Source organism: Littorina saxatilis, linkage group LG4, assembly GCF_037325665.1.
Source record: "Littorina saxatilis isolate snail1 linkage group LG4, US_GU_Lsax_2.0, whole genome shotgun sequence".
In the NCBI taxonomy this organism is placed as follows: Eukaryota; Metazoa; Mollusca; class Gastropoda; order Littorinimorpha; family Littorinidae; genus Littorina; species Littorina saxatilis.
This window is the reverse complement of record NC_090248.1, coordinates 27,540,563-27,553,062: the sequence shown is the minus strand read 5'-3', so window position 1 is coordinate 27,553,062 and position 12,500 is coordinate 27,540,563. Positions and strand designations below refer to the sequence as shown.

The 12,500-nt window shown below is 41.9% G+C and overlaps 2 long non-coding RNA genes across 3 annotated transcripts in view; both read right to left on the bottom strand.

Annotated features, from left to right (window-relative positions):
• LOC138964377 (uncharacterized) overlaps positions 1 to 809 on the bottom strand; it is a 3,813-nt gene extending 3,004 nt beyond the window's left edge. Inside the window, exon 1 of the long non-coding RNA XR_011455091.1 lies at positions 683 to 809. This is a non-coding gene — a long non-coding RNA (uncharacterized lncRNA). The remainder of the gene's footprint in view (positions 1 to 682) is intronic.
• A 5,384-nt stretch (positions 810 to 6,193) lies between these two features.
• LOC138964376 (uncharacterized) overlaps positions 6,194 to 12,500 on the bottom strand; it is an 8,741-nt gene continuing 2,434 nt past the window's right edge. Inside the window, exons 1-3 of one of the 2 annotated variants that reach the window (XR_011455090.1) lie at positions 8,368 to 8,391; positions 7,138 to 7,228; positions 6,194 to 6,559 (exon numbers count right to left, since the gene is read on the bottom strand). This is a non-coding gene — a long non-coding RNA (uncharacterized lncRNA). Of the gene's footprint in view, positions 6,560 to 7,137; positions 7,229 to 8,367; positions 8,392 to 12,500 lie in introns of those variants that run through there. The other variant, XR_011455089.1, reaches the window with a different exon arrangement.

The window sequence follows — 12,500 nt, the reverse complement described above, 5'->3', positions numbered from 1 at the left end:
AACAACAACAACAACAACAACAAAAACCACCACAACTACAACTACAACAACAACAACAACAACAAAGCGAACAAACAAACAAACAAAAACAAAGAAAAAACACTTCAGCAACTTTCTTATCATAAAACCACTTTTCTCCAGCAGCTCAATGACCACCCTTTCTAATAACTATTATAATTGTGGTTCATCCAAATCAACTGCGAGGTCAAACTTAAGAGGAAGACTGCTTGGGGTACTTTTTCACGGACAGTCGAACAGTACATATATTTTTGGAGTGACTTTTAACAGTGATTGCGTGAAAGTATTTCACACTGTGCACAGTTGATTGTATCAAAGGAATTGATCATGTTTGATGGTAAAGAGTTTGTATATGCAGGCAAAGTTGTTGATCTGTTCCTGTTGTTAGCAACATATTATGTGTATACTGCGAGACTGAAAGACATGCTGCCAAACATTGACATTTTCAAAAAAGAACAATCAGAAATCTTATGGACAGACAGAGACAGAGGCAGAGAGGGATGCAGACAAAGAAAGAGAGGCAGACAGAAAGAGAGAGAGAGAGAGAGAGAGAGAGAGAGAGAGAGAGAGAGAGAGAGAGAGAGAGAGAGAGAGAGAGAGAGAGAGAGAGAGAGAGAGAGAGAGCCAGCCAGACTTGCAGACAGACAGAGACAGAGAGTCTTACCTTGTGCAACGGGTTCAGTTGAAACTCTTGAAGCAGGTCAAGAATACCTTAGAATCCCTTCCTTACAGTCGCCCTTATATATACATGAAGGTATGACAGTGCAGCCTGTGTATTTTGATAAATATCAAATTTTGGAGATATCATCGGTCTATCACAGTGCATCTCTGTCCTATCTATAATCTATTCAGAATGCTTAGCTGGCACAAACATGGTTGTTGTTTTCTTTGTTGTCAGCAAATAATTGTGTTCATCAAGTTCTGCACAGCTCAGCGTATATTACAAATGATGACGAAAAACCTAATCTGTTTGATTAGATCTGAAAGACACTGTTGTATTTGTGATGTCGTAATTTACGTAAAGCTGATGCAATTTGATGATTCCATCTCCATGAAAAACTTTTCAGATATACAGGGTGACACGAAAAAAACAGATCCCACCAAAAGTTTAATATTTTCTGAAATAATCAGCCGATTCTTTTATTTTTTCAGGTGAGCCAAGCTGAAATGATGTTCTAACAGCCCACCAAGTTTGAGCTTCAAGATGTCATGGACAACGGAGCATAAGACATTTATAGTCGAGGCCTATTTTCGCCGGCGAACAGATTTGCTCGGGCTGCGCACAACAGACTCTCTGACTGAATCAATATTCCTCGGTGTCCTTGCTGATTTAGGGATAAGTTCAGAGACCATGGGACTGTCAATAACCTCAATAGTAAAAACCCTAACAGGGGATCCCACTCTGGTCGACCTAAATCAGCAAGGACACCGAGGAATATTGATTCAGTCAGAGAGTCTGTTGTGCGCAGCCCGAGCAAATCTGTTCGCCGGCGAAAATAGGCCTCGACTATAAATGTCTTATGCTCCGTTGTCCATGACATCTTGAAGCTCAAACTTGGTGGGCTGTTAGAACATCATTTCAGCTTGGCTCACCTGAAAAAATAAAAGAATCGGCTGATTATTTCAGAAAATATTAAACTTTTGGTGGGATCTGTTTTTTTTGTGTCACCCTGTATGTTGTTTTGTGTGGGAGGGGAGAGAGAATAAGAATAAGAATACTTTATTATCTCATTGAGAAATCCAGGCGTGGTACATAACAATAATACAAACAGGACATTGTTTTTACACTATATAACAGGGCAGGTTATAAACACACCTCCCACATACCTTTCTGGCCTCTCCTTGCATTGTGCTTACACATTCAGTCATGAACACATCCATGTCTCACTTACACATCGCACACATGGACATTCTTATACGCTCAACTTACCCATTCACACATGGACATTCGACCACGCTCCACTTACACATTCTTATACGCTCCACTTACACATTCACACATGGGCATTCTTATATGCTCCACTTACACATTCCCACATGGACATTCGACTACGCCCACTTACACATTCCCACATGGACATCTTTAAAGCACTGCGCTTACATATTCTCGCACACCTACGCGTATAACGGACTATGGCTAAACATCATTGCAAAAAATCATAGCATACAATATATCACAGAAAAAATACGGACGTACATAAAACCAATACATACATGTACATTACTACTGATTGCACTGGCAGAAGAGGGGCTGAGTCGGGTATGTGGATGTGTTTACATGTTGCCAAGGGTGATGGATTTGGGGATGAAGCTGTTTTGCAGCCTGAGTGTCCTAGCTTTGTGCGTGCGAAGTCTACGGCCAGAGGGAAGGAGTTCATAGAGGTGGGCAAGGACATGGAACCTATCTGAAGCTATCCGCCTACTCTTTCTCACCACACGCTTTTCATACAGGGACTCCACACTTGCTTGCTGCCTGCCAATCACCTTGCTACTGACATTCACCATTCGCACTAAGACATTCCTGTTCTTCACACTCAGACCTCCATACCAGGACACAAAACCAAAAGTGGTGACAGACTCGATGAAAGAGCGGTAGAAAGTTTGAAGGATAAAAGGGTTCACATTCAACTTCCTAAGTTTCTGAAGGCAGTAGATGCGTGACTGACATTTTTTGTGTATGAGGGTGGTGTTTGCATTGAAGGACAGCTTATCATCGATAACTGTGCCAAGATACTTATATTCAGTCACACGCTCAACAGTCACACCATCAATGATCAGGTCAGGGACAGGGGCAGGGTTTCTTCTAAAGTCTATCAGAAGTTCTTTGGTCTTTGTCACATTTAGGTCTAAAAAGTTGTCTTTACACCAGGCGTTGAAACGTTCTACTTCTGCAAAGTAAGTTGCGTCACTATTGGAGAGATCTTCTAGCGCTGTATCATCTGAATATTTGATAAGAAGGGTGGAGTCAGTGCCACTGCAGTCGTTAGTGTAGAGTGTGAACAACACAGGGGAGATAACTGTACCCTGTGGAGAGCCTATGGAGGTGGACCTAAGGGAAGAGAGAGCTGTCTGAAAGCGGACTGACTGGGTTCTGTTAACGAGAAAGTTGATAATCCACAGGATAAGCCTTGGGGTCACGCTGTAGCGGAGAAGTTTCTGGGCCATGAGGCAGGGTTGGATAGTGTTGAAGGCAGAAGAGAAGTCTATGAAAAGAATGCGTACAAAAGAGCCAGGTTTTTCTAAGTGTGTGTATGCGTTGTGTAAGAGTGTGAGTGTGGCGTCATCTGTGCATCTATTCTGCTTGTATGCAAACTGGAAGGGATCCTGATGGGGCTTGACCTGATGGAGCAGTCTAAAGAGGACAATGCGCTCAAAGCACTTCATAACAATAGAGGTGAGAGCTACAGGGCGATAGTCATTCAGGGTTTTGGGCTTGTTGTTCTTGGGGACAGAGTCTAGGCACAGTGCAATCTTTCAGAGACCAACTAAACAAACGGCTAAAAACAACGGACAACTGACAGGCACATGATCTCAAAACTCGTCCACCGATGTTATCAGGACCAACTGCTTTCTTTACATTCAACTTGCCAAAAACCTTCTCAACAGTCTTGCCTTGAACGTTAAAGTCCTCCTCATCACCTGCCATATCTACCTTAAGCTGGGAAGTCACGCTGTCTAAATCATCCTTCAAATCATCTTTCTCGAATCTACAATAGAACTCGTTTAATTTCTCAGAAAATTCAACCTGTTCTTTCATCGGCATGCTATTGCTACTGGATTTTGATTTGGCCTGTCCTGACAAAGTTTTAAGTCCTTTCCATGCGTCTGCTAAGCTACCTGATTCAAACTGTGACTCTACTTTCTCTTTGTACTGTCTCTTCGCTTCCAAAATTTCTTTCCTCAATTTGTTCTGTACTACTTTCTTTTCTACTCTGTCTCCTGTCTGAAATGCTACCTTTTTCTCGTTGAGTGTGGCTTTGAGAGACTTTGAAATCCAAGGTTTGTTGTTGGGGTACAATTTCACTGTCTTAGATGGGACAATCATATCCTCACAAAAATTGACATAGTCAGAAATCACTTCAGTAGCTTCGTCTACACTAACACTAGAATCAAGAAACATGTCCCAATCTGTACACTCAAAACATCCCTGCAACTGCTCTACGCTATCCTGAGACCACACCTTAACTGACTTCTTCACTACGGGAGAGAGAGAGAGAGAGAGAGAGAGAGAGAGAGAGAGAGAGAGAGAGAGAGAAAGAGAGACAGAGAGATAGAGATAGAGAGAGAGAGAGAGAGAGAGAGAGAGAGAGAGAGAGAGAGAGAGAGAGAGAGAGAGAGAGAGAGAGAGAGAGAGAACTCGAACTTGAACTCGAACTCAAAAACTTTATTATCGAGGGATGATAGCATTAGGTCCATATTGTCCTTGTATAATACACACGTGAAACGAAGAACAAGTATGAAGAATGAAAAACGAATAAAATAAAACACGATCATGTAGGGAAAAGTATAGCAAACATTAGTGTGCTTGTTATAGAGAGAGAGAATCAGAATCAGAATCAGAATGTTTATTTGCGAAAACTCATATTGTTTATAGCAAGAGAGAGAGAGAGAGAGAGAGAGAGAGAGAGAGAGAGAGAGAGAGAGAGAGAGAGAGAGAGAGAGAGAGAGAGAGAGAGAGAGAGAGAGAGAGAGAGGGAAAGAGAGAGAGAGAGAGGGAGGGGAGAGAAAGAGAGAGAGAGAGAGAGCCAGACAGACAGACAGACAGACAGGCAGACAGACAGGCAGAGACAGAGAGGAGGGGGGTTGAGGAAAAGAATAGAGAGAGGGAGAGTGGGCGAGGAAGATCAGGAGGAGAAGGAGGAGAAATAGGAGAGAGGGAGGGAGGGAGAGAGAGAGGATGAAAGACAGAGAGAGGGGTTGAGAGAGAGAGGGGTGGGGGGTACTGAGAAAATAGGCACAGAGAAGGAGAGTGGGCAAGGAGGAGGAGGAGGAGGGGCGAGAGACAGAGACGGTGGATGGTGTGGATGGATGGATTGATGGATGGAAATGAATGGATGGATGAATGGATGGATGAATGGATGGATGAATGGATGGATGAACGGATGGATGAATGGATGGATGAATGGATGGATGAATAAATGGATGAATTGATGGATGAATGGATTTTTTATTCCTTGAGGCCATATCCCCATACGAAGGAGTTAAAAAAGGAAAAAAGAATGTTAAAAACATACATACGGATAAGTTACGTACAGAACATCAAACATGACGGATAATAAAACAACACCAAGAAGTTAACAATAAAGCAGTACAAAATGGATACATCAATGTACATACTCTCGTCCAACATCAAACATCAAATTCTGTCTCCGATAATTGTGCTCCCTCCCTCTCTCTCTGTCTCACAACCCCGCTTTATCTCTGTTTCTCTCTCCCCTCTTGGAGAGAATGGAAACGAGAGAGAGAGATTGAATTTTGAAAGTAATCACTTTTGTATGTATGTATGTATGTGTGTGTGTGTGTGTGTGTGTGTGTGTGTGTGTGTGTGTGTGTGTGTGTGTGTGTGTGTGTGTGTGAGGTGTGTGTATAGGTGTGTGTGTGTGTGTGTGTGTCTTTGTGTCTTTGTTTGTTTGCTTGTACATTATTTAATGTATTTATTCATTTAGCTCTTCAACTGTCATTGTTTTCAATTCATTTAAATTTATTTATTTATTTATTTATGTATTTGAGTATTTATTTGTTTAATATATTGATGTATTTATTCATTCATGTATTTATGTAAATTTTTATTTAATGATTTACTGACTTTGTGAATTTTTTTAAATGTATTTTGTTTTTCATCTTTATATTTGTTTATTTATTTATTCATTAAACTTTCTCGACCATTAGTGTATATTCTTGAAAAATGCAAGACAGGAATGATTGCTTAAAAAGTCCAAATTAGTATTGATTGTAAGACAGACGCCCACACACACACACACACACACACACACACACACACACACACACACACACACACACACACACATATATACATATATACATATATATATATATATATACTACACACACACACACACACACACACATACACACACACACACACACACACACACACACACACACACACACACACAGCCAAACATTACACACGATTATAAACCCAAACGCAAACTTGCTGTTAATCACATTTAATCAAAACAGAAGGAAAACTGTGAACACATTGTTCTGTTCAGCTGAGTTAAAAACCAAATCGCAAATACAAAAACAAAAAATGGAATTTCAGACAAAAATGTTTTTCATCACGTTCTTGTGATCGTTTTAATTCCTTCTTTGTTTATTTTTTTCTGTTTTGCTGTGATTGTGTTTTCAAGTTAGTTACTTATGCATCTGCACTGGACGCTGGCAGAGCTGACTGTGTGGAAGGTCACGACATTGTTGGCCGGACAACACACGTCAACATTGAAGATGTTTGCCGTGATTGTCCACGACGCAGCGTCACAGGACGTCTTCCCAGCCTTACAAGGCACAGCCGCGGTGCCTGAGACAGAAGTTAATTCAAGGTAGGTTCGTTTGTAGGCCTGAGACTATGAGTGACACAACTTTCGAACGCTGAAGAAGAAGAAAAAGAAGAAGAAGAAGAAGAAGAAGAAGAAGAAGAAGAAGAAGAAGAAGAAGAAGAAGAAGAAGAAGAAGAAGAAGAAGAAGAAGAAGAAGAAGAAGAAGAAGAAGAAGAAGAAGAAGACAAACAAGGCAGATATACAGACGAACAGAAGGGAAGCCATTGTTAGGCTCAATTTAAGACCGTTTTGTTAACAAACAAACAAACACACACACACACACACACACACACACACACACACACACACACACACACACACACACACACACGCACGCACACACGCACGCACGCACGCACGCACGCACAAACATACACATACGTATACACACACGCTCGCGCACGTAAGCACAGACGCATGCACGCAAGCGCAAACTATTACACGCCCGAACAAACACCAACCCCTCACCCATTTACCCATACACATACATACACACACACGGAGCACAACTTATATTACACATGCATCTGCTCTCTCTTGCGCGCACACTCTTTCTTACCATGGATGCTGAGGACGATTGCAAAGATCACAGTCAGGGCTAGGGTCGCCATTTTCGACATTTTGGCAGCGTCGTCAAGGGTGCAACACTTCTGAGAGGAAAACAAAAAGAGAAAATAATGTGTTCAGTCATAACAAGCAGAGCAAAAAAGCAAACTAACAAATAAACAAACAAACAAACAAACAAACAAACAAACAAACAACTAAACAAACCAAGCAATGAACAAAGATGTATAAAGTCGAATCAAACAAACGCAATGGCAAACAAACAAACAAGCAAGTAAACAAGGAAACTAACAAAAAAACAAAGAAACAAAGAAACATACAAACAAACAAACAAACAACAAACAAACAAACAAACAAACAAACAAACAAACAAACAAATAAACAAACCAAGCAAAGAACAAAGTTGTTTAAAGTCGAATCAAACAAACGCAATAGCAAACAAACAAACAAGCAAGTAAGCAAGGAAACTAACAAAAAACAAAGAAAAAAAGAAACAGACAAACAAACAAACAAACAACAAACAAACAAACAAACAAACAAACAAACAAACAAACAAACCAAGCAATCAACAAAGATGTGTAAAGTCGAATCAAACAAACGCAATGGCAAACAAACAAACAAGCAAGCAAGAAGGCAAGGAAACAAACAAACGACAGAACACAAACAGACAGATACAGAAACAAAACAAAAAACAAACAAACAAACAAACACACTAACAACAACAACAACAACAACAACAACAACAACAACAACAACAACAACAAAGCGAACAAACAAACAAACAAAAACAAACAAAAACACTTCAGCAACTTTCTTATCATAAAACCGCTTTTCTCCAGCAGCTCAATGACCACCCTTTCTAATAACTATTATAATTGTGGTTCATCCAAATCAACTGCGAGGTCAAACTTAAGAGGAAGACTGCTTGGGGTACTTTTTCACGGACAGTCCAACAGTACATATATTTTTTGGAGTGACTTTTAACAGTGATTGCGTGAAAGTATTTCACACTGTGCACAGTCTAGTTGATTGTATCAAAGGAATTGATCATGTTTGATTGTAAAGAGTTTGTATATGCAGACAAAGTTGTTGATCTGTTCCTGTTGTTAGCAACATATTATGTGTATACTGCGAGACTGAAAGACATGCTGCCAAACATTGACATTTTTAAACAAGTCGCGTAAGGCGAAAATACAATATTTAGTCAAGTAGCTGTCGAACTCACAGAATGAAACTGAACGCAACGCAACGCAGCAAGACCGTATACTCGTAGCATCGTCACTCCACCGCCCGTGGCAAAGGCAGTGCCCGTGGAATTGACAAGAAGAGCGGGGTATTCGTTGCGCTGAGAAGGATAGCACGCTTTTCTGTACCTCTCTTCGTTTTAACTTTCTGAGCGTGTTTTTAATCCAAACATATCATATCTATATATTTTTGGAATCAGGAACCGACAAGGAATAAGATGAAAGTGTTTTTAAATTGATTTCGAAAAAAAAAATTGATAATAATTTTTATATATTTAATTTTCAGAGCTTGTTTTTAATCCGAATATAACATATTTATATGTTTTTTGAATCAGCAAATGATGGAGAATAAGATAAACGTAAATTTGGATCGTTTTATAAATTTGTATTTTTTTTTACAATTTTCAGATTTTTAATGACCAAAGTCATTAATTAATTTTTAAGCCACCAAGCTGAAATGCAATACCGAAGTCCGGGCTTCGTCGAAGATTACTTGACCAAAATTTCAACCAATTTGGTTGAAAAATGAGGGCGTGACAGTGCCGCCTCAACTTTCACGAAAAGCCGGATATGACGTCATCAAAGACATTTATCAAAAAAATGAAAAAAACGTTCGGGGATTTCATACCCAGGAACTCTCATGTCAAATTTCATAAAGATCGGTCCAGTAGTTTAGTCTGAATCGCTCTACACACACACACACACACACACACACGCACACACGCACACACGCACACACGCACACACGCACATACACCACGACCCTCGTTTCGATTCCCCCTCGATGTTAAAATATTTAGTCAAAACTTGACTAAATATAAAAAGAACAATCAGAAATCTTATGGACAGATGGACAGACAGAGACAGAGGCAGAGAGGGATGCAGAGAAAGAAAAGAGGCAGACAGAAAGAGAGAGAGAGAGAGAGAGAGAGAGAGAGAGTGAGAGAGAGAGAGAGAGAGAGAGAGAGAGAGAGAGAGAGAGAGAGAGAGAGAGAGAGAGAGAGAGAGAGAGAGAGAGAGAGCACCCATTGCACACCGGTTCGACCGAAGCTAAGTGAAGAATAAACTCCTGTTGTGCAGCGGGTTAAAGTATTCCCTCATACCTCGGAGATATACCTTCAGTCGCTCGCAGCGACGTCACGTGACGGAAAGAATGTTATCACACCATTGAAATGACATTCTTTCCGTCCCCTATAGGCGACGAAATAGGTCAAATTTTGTTCACTTTTTAGTGGAAAATGCTTTGACGCCGGAGCGGGTACTGGACCCAGTGCCGTTCTAGTGCAAGTGCACTACAAAGGCACTGCCGATAAGCGACAGCATTTTCTTCCACCATCTAAAATGTCACGTGACGTCGCTGCGAGCGAGTGAAGATATATCTCCGAGGTATGAGGGAATACTTTATCCCGCTGCACAACAGGAGTTTATTTTTCACTTCTCTTCGGTCGTAGCGGTGTGTAATACCTCGAGAGAGAGAGAGAGAGAGAGAGAGAGAGAGAGAGAGAGAGAGAGAGAACTCGAACTTGAACTCGAACTCAAAAACTTTATTATCGAGGGATGATAGCATTAGGTCCATATTGTCCTTTCTTACAGCTAGTCCCTACTATAATACACACGTGAAACGAAGAACAAGTATGAAGAATGAAAAACAAATAAAATAAAACACAATCATGTAGGGAAAAGTATAGCAAACATTAGTGTGCTTGTTATAGAGAGAGAGAGAGAGAGAGAGAGAGAGAGAGAGAGAGAGAGAGAGAGAGAGAGAGAGGGAGGGGAGAGAGAGAGAGAGAGAGAGAGAGAGAGAGAGAGAGCCAGACAGACAGACAGACAGACAGGCAGACAGACAGGCAGAGACAGAGAGGAGGGGGGTTGAGGAAAAGAATAGAGAGAGGGAGAGTGGGCGAGGAAGATCAGGAGGAGGAAGAGGAGGAATAGGAGAGAGGGAGAGGGGGGGGGGAGAGAGAATGAGGATGAAAGACAGAGAGAGGAGTTGAGAGAGAGAGGGGTGGGGGGTACTGAGAAAATAGGCACAGAGAAGGAGAGTGGGCAAGGAGGAGGAGGAGGAGGGGCGAGAGACAGAGACGGTGGATGGTGTGGATGGATGGATTGATGGATGGAAATGAATGGATGGATGAACGGATGGATGAATGGATGGATGAATGGATGGATGAATGGATCGATAAACGGATGGATGAATGGATGGATGAATGGATGGATGAATAAATGGATGAATGGATTTTTTATTCCTTGAGGCCATATCCCCATCACACGAAGGAGTTAAAAAAGGAAAAAAGAATGTTAAAAACATACATACGGATAATATACGTACAGAACATCAAACATGACGGATCATAATACAACACCAAGAAGTTAACAATAAAGCAGTACAAAATGGATACATAAATGTACATACTCTCGTCCAACATCAAACATCAAATTCTGTCTCCGATAATTGTGCTCCCTCCCTCTCTCTCTGTCTCACAACCCCGCTTTATCTCTGTTTCTCTCTCCCTCTCTCTCTGACACTCAACCCCGCTTTATCTCTTTTTCTCTCTCCCCTCTTGGAGAGAATGGAAACGAGAGAGAGAGATTGAATTTTGAAAGTAATCACTTTTGTATGTATGTATGTATGTATGTGTGTGTGTGTGTGTGTGTGTGTGTGTGTGTGTGTGTGTGTGTGTGTGTGTGTGTGTGTGTGTGTGTGTGTGTGTGTGTATAGGTGTGTGTGTGTGTGTATGTGAGTGTGTATGTGCGTGTGTGTGTGTGAGGTGTGTGTATAGGTGTGTGTGTGTGTGTGTGTGTGTTTCTTTGTCTGTGTCTTTGTTTGTTTGCTTGTACATTATTTAATGTATTTATTCATTTAGCTCTTCAACTGTCATTGTTTTCAATTCATTCATATTTATTTATTTATTTATTTATGTATTTGAGTATTTATTTGTTTAATATATTGATGTATTTATTCATTCATGTATTTATGTAATTTTTAATTTAATGATTTACTGATATTTAGTCACCCTGGACACACGTCTGACGTGGAAGCCGCAGATTGAAGCGACAGAAGGAAGAGCGATGAAGAAGCTCTCGCTCATGAAGAAATTGGCAGGAACCCAGTGGGGCGCAAACTCTGGCATTCTGAAACAGGTCTACACAGGCGCTGTCAGACCGGTCATGGAATACGCCTCCTCAACATGGACCACTGCCTCCAAAACCAACAAAGGAAAGCTGGACAAAGTCCAGAACATGGGGCTAAGGATCATCCTCGGTGCCATGAAAAGTACACCCATCCAAGAAATGGAGAAAACAGCAGACCTGGAACCACTCGAGGACAGACGAGAGTACAAAGCTGTCCTCCAGGGAGAGAAGATGAAGAGACTGACCACTCACCCACTTCACCAAAACCTCAACAAGGGCACCAAGAACAGGCTGAAACGAAAGAGCCTCAAACATCAGGTCAAGGACCTCCAAACGGAGTATGCTGAAGCTCTGGAAGCTGACCCCAACTGCTGTGAGACACTCGTCTCAGACGTCTGGGCCCCACGCAAGAGCTTCCATGAAGTCAGAACAGATGTACCAGGACTGACAGCAAAGGGCGAACAGTCACCACATGTCCAGAAGGCCCTCGCCATGGAGATGATTCAGGACCGCTACCCACATTGCACCTGGACTCACGTCTACACAGACGGCTCCTCAGAGAACGCCGTAAGGAATGGAGGCAGTGGCGTCTACATCCGTCGCCCAAACGGGACCACCACCTCCCTCTCCGTCCCAGCTGGTGACCTGAGCTCGAACTACAGGGCCGAGCTCCACGCCCTCATCACTGCAGCAGAGCACGCAGCAGGGGAAGACCGCAGTCGGCAAAACATCGTCCTCCTCACTGACTCCCTGTCCGCCCTCCAGTCCCTTCTGTCTGGCCCCACTGACCTCCCCACCAGGCAATCAACACAACAAGGTGGTGCTCCAGCGGATACCGGCTCATGTCGGCATTGCCGGCAATGAAGAAGCGGACAGGCTGGCAAAAGGAGGTGCGAGACTTCCCCAACCACACAACTCCACCTCGTACAAAGAAGCCAAGACTCTTCTACAACGGAAGAAGAAAGAAAACTGGAAAAAGAGA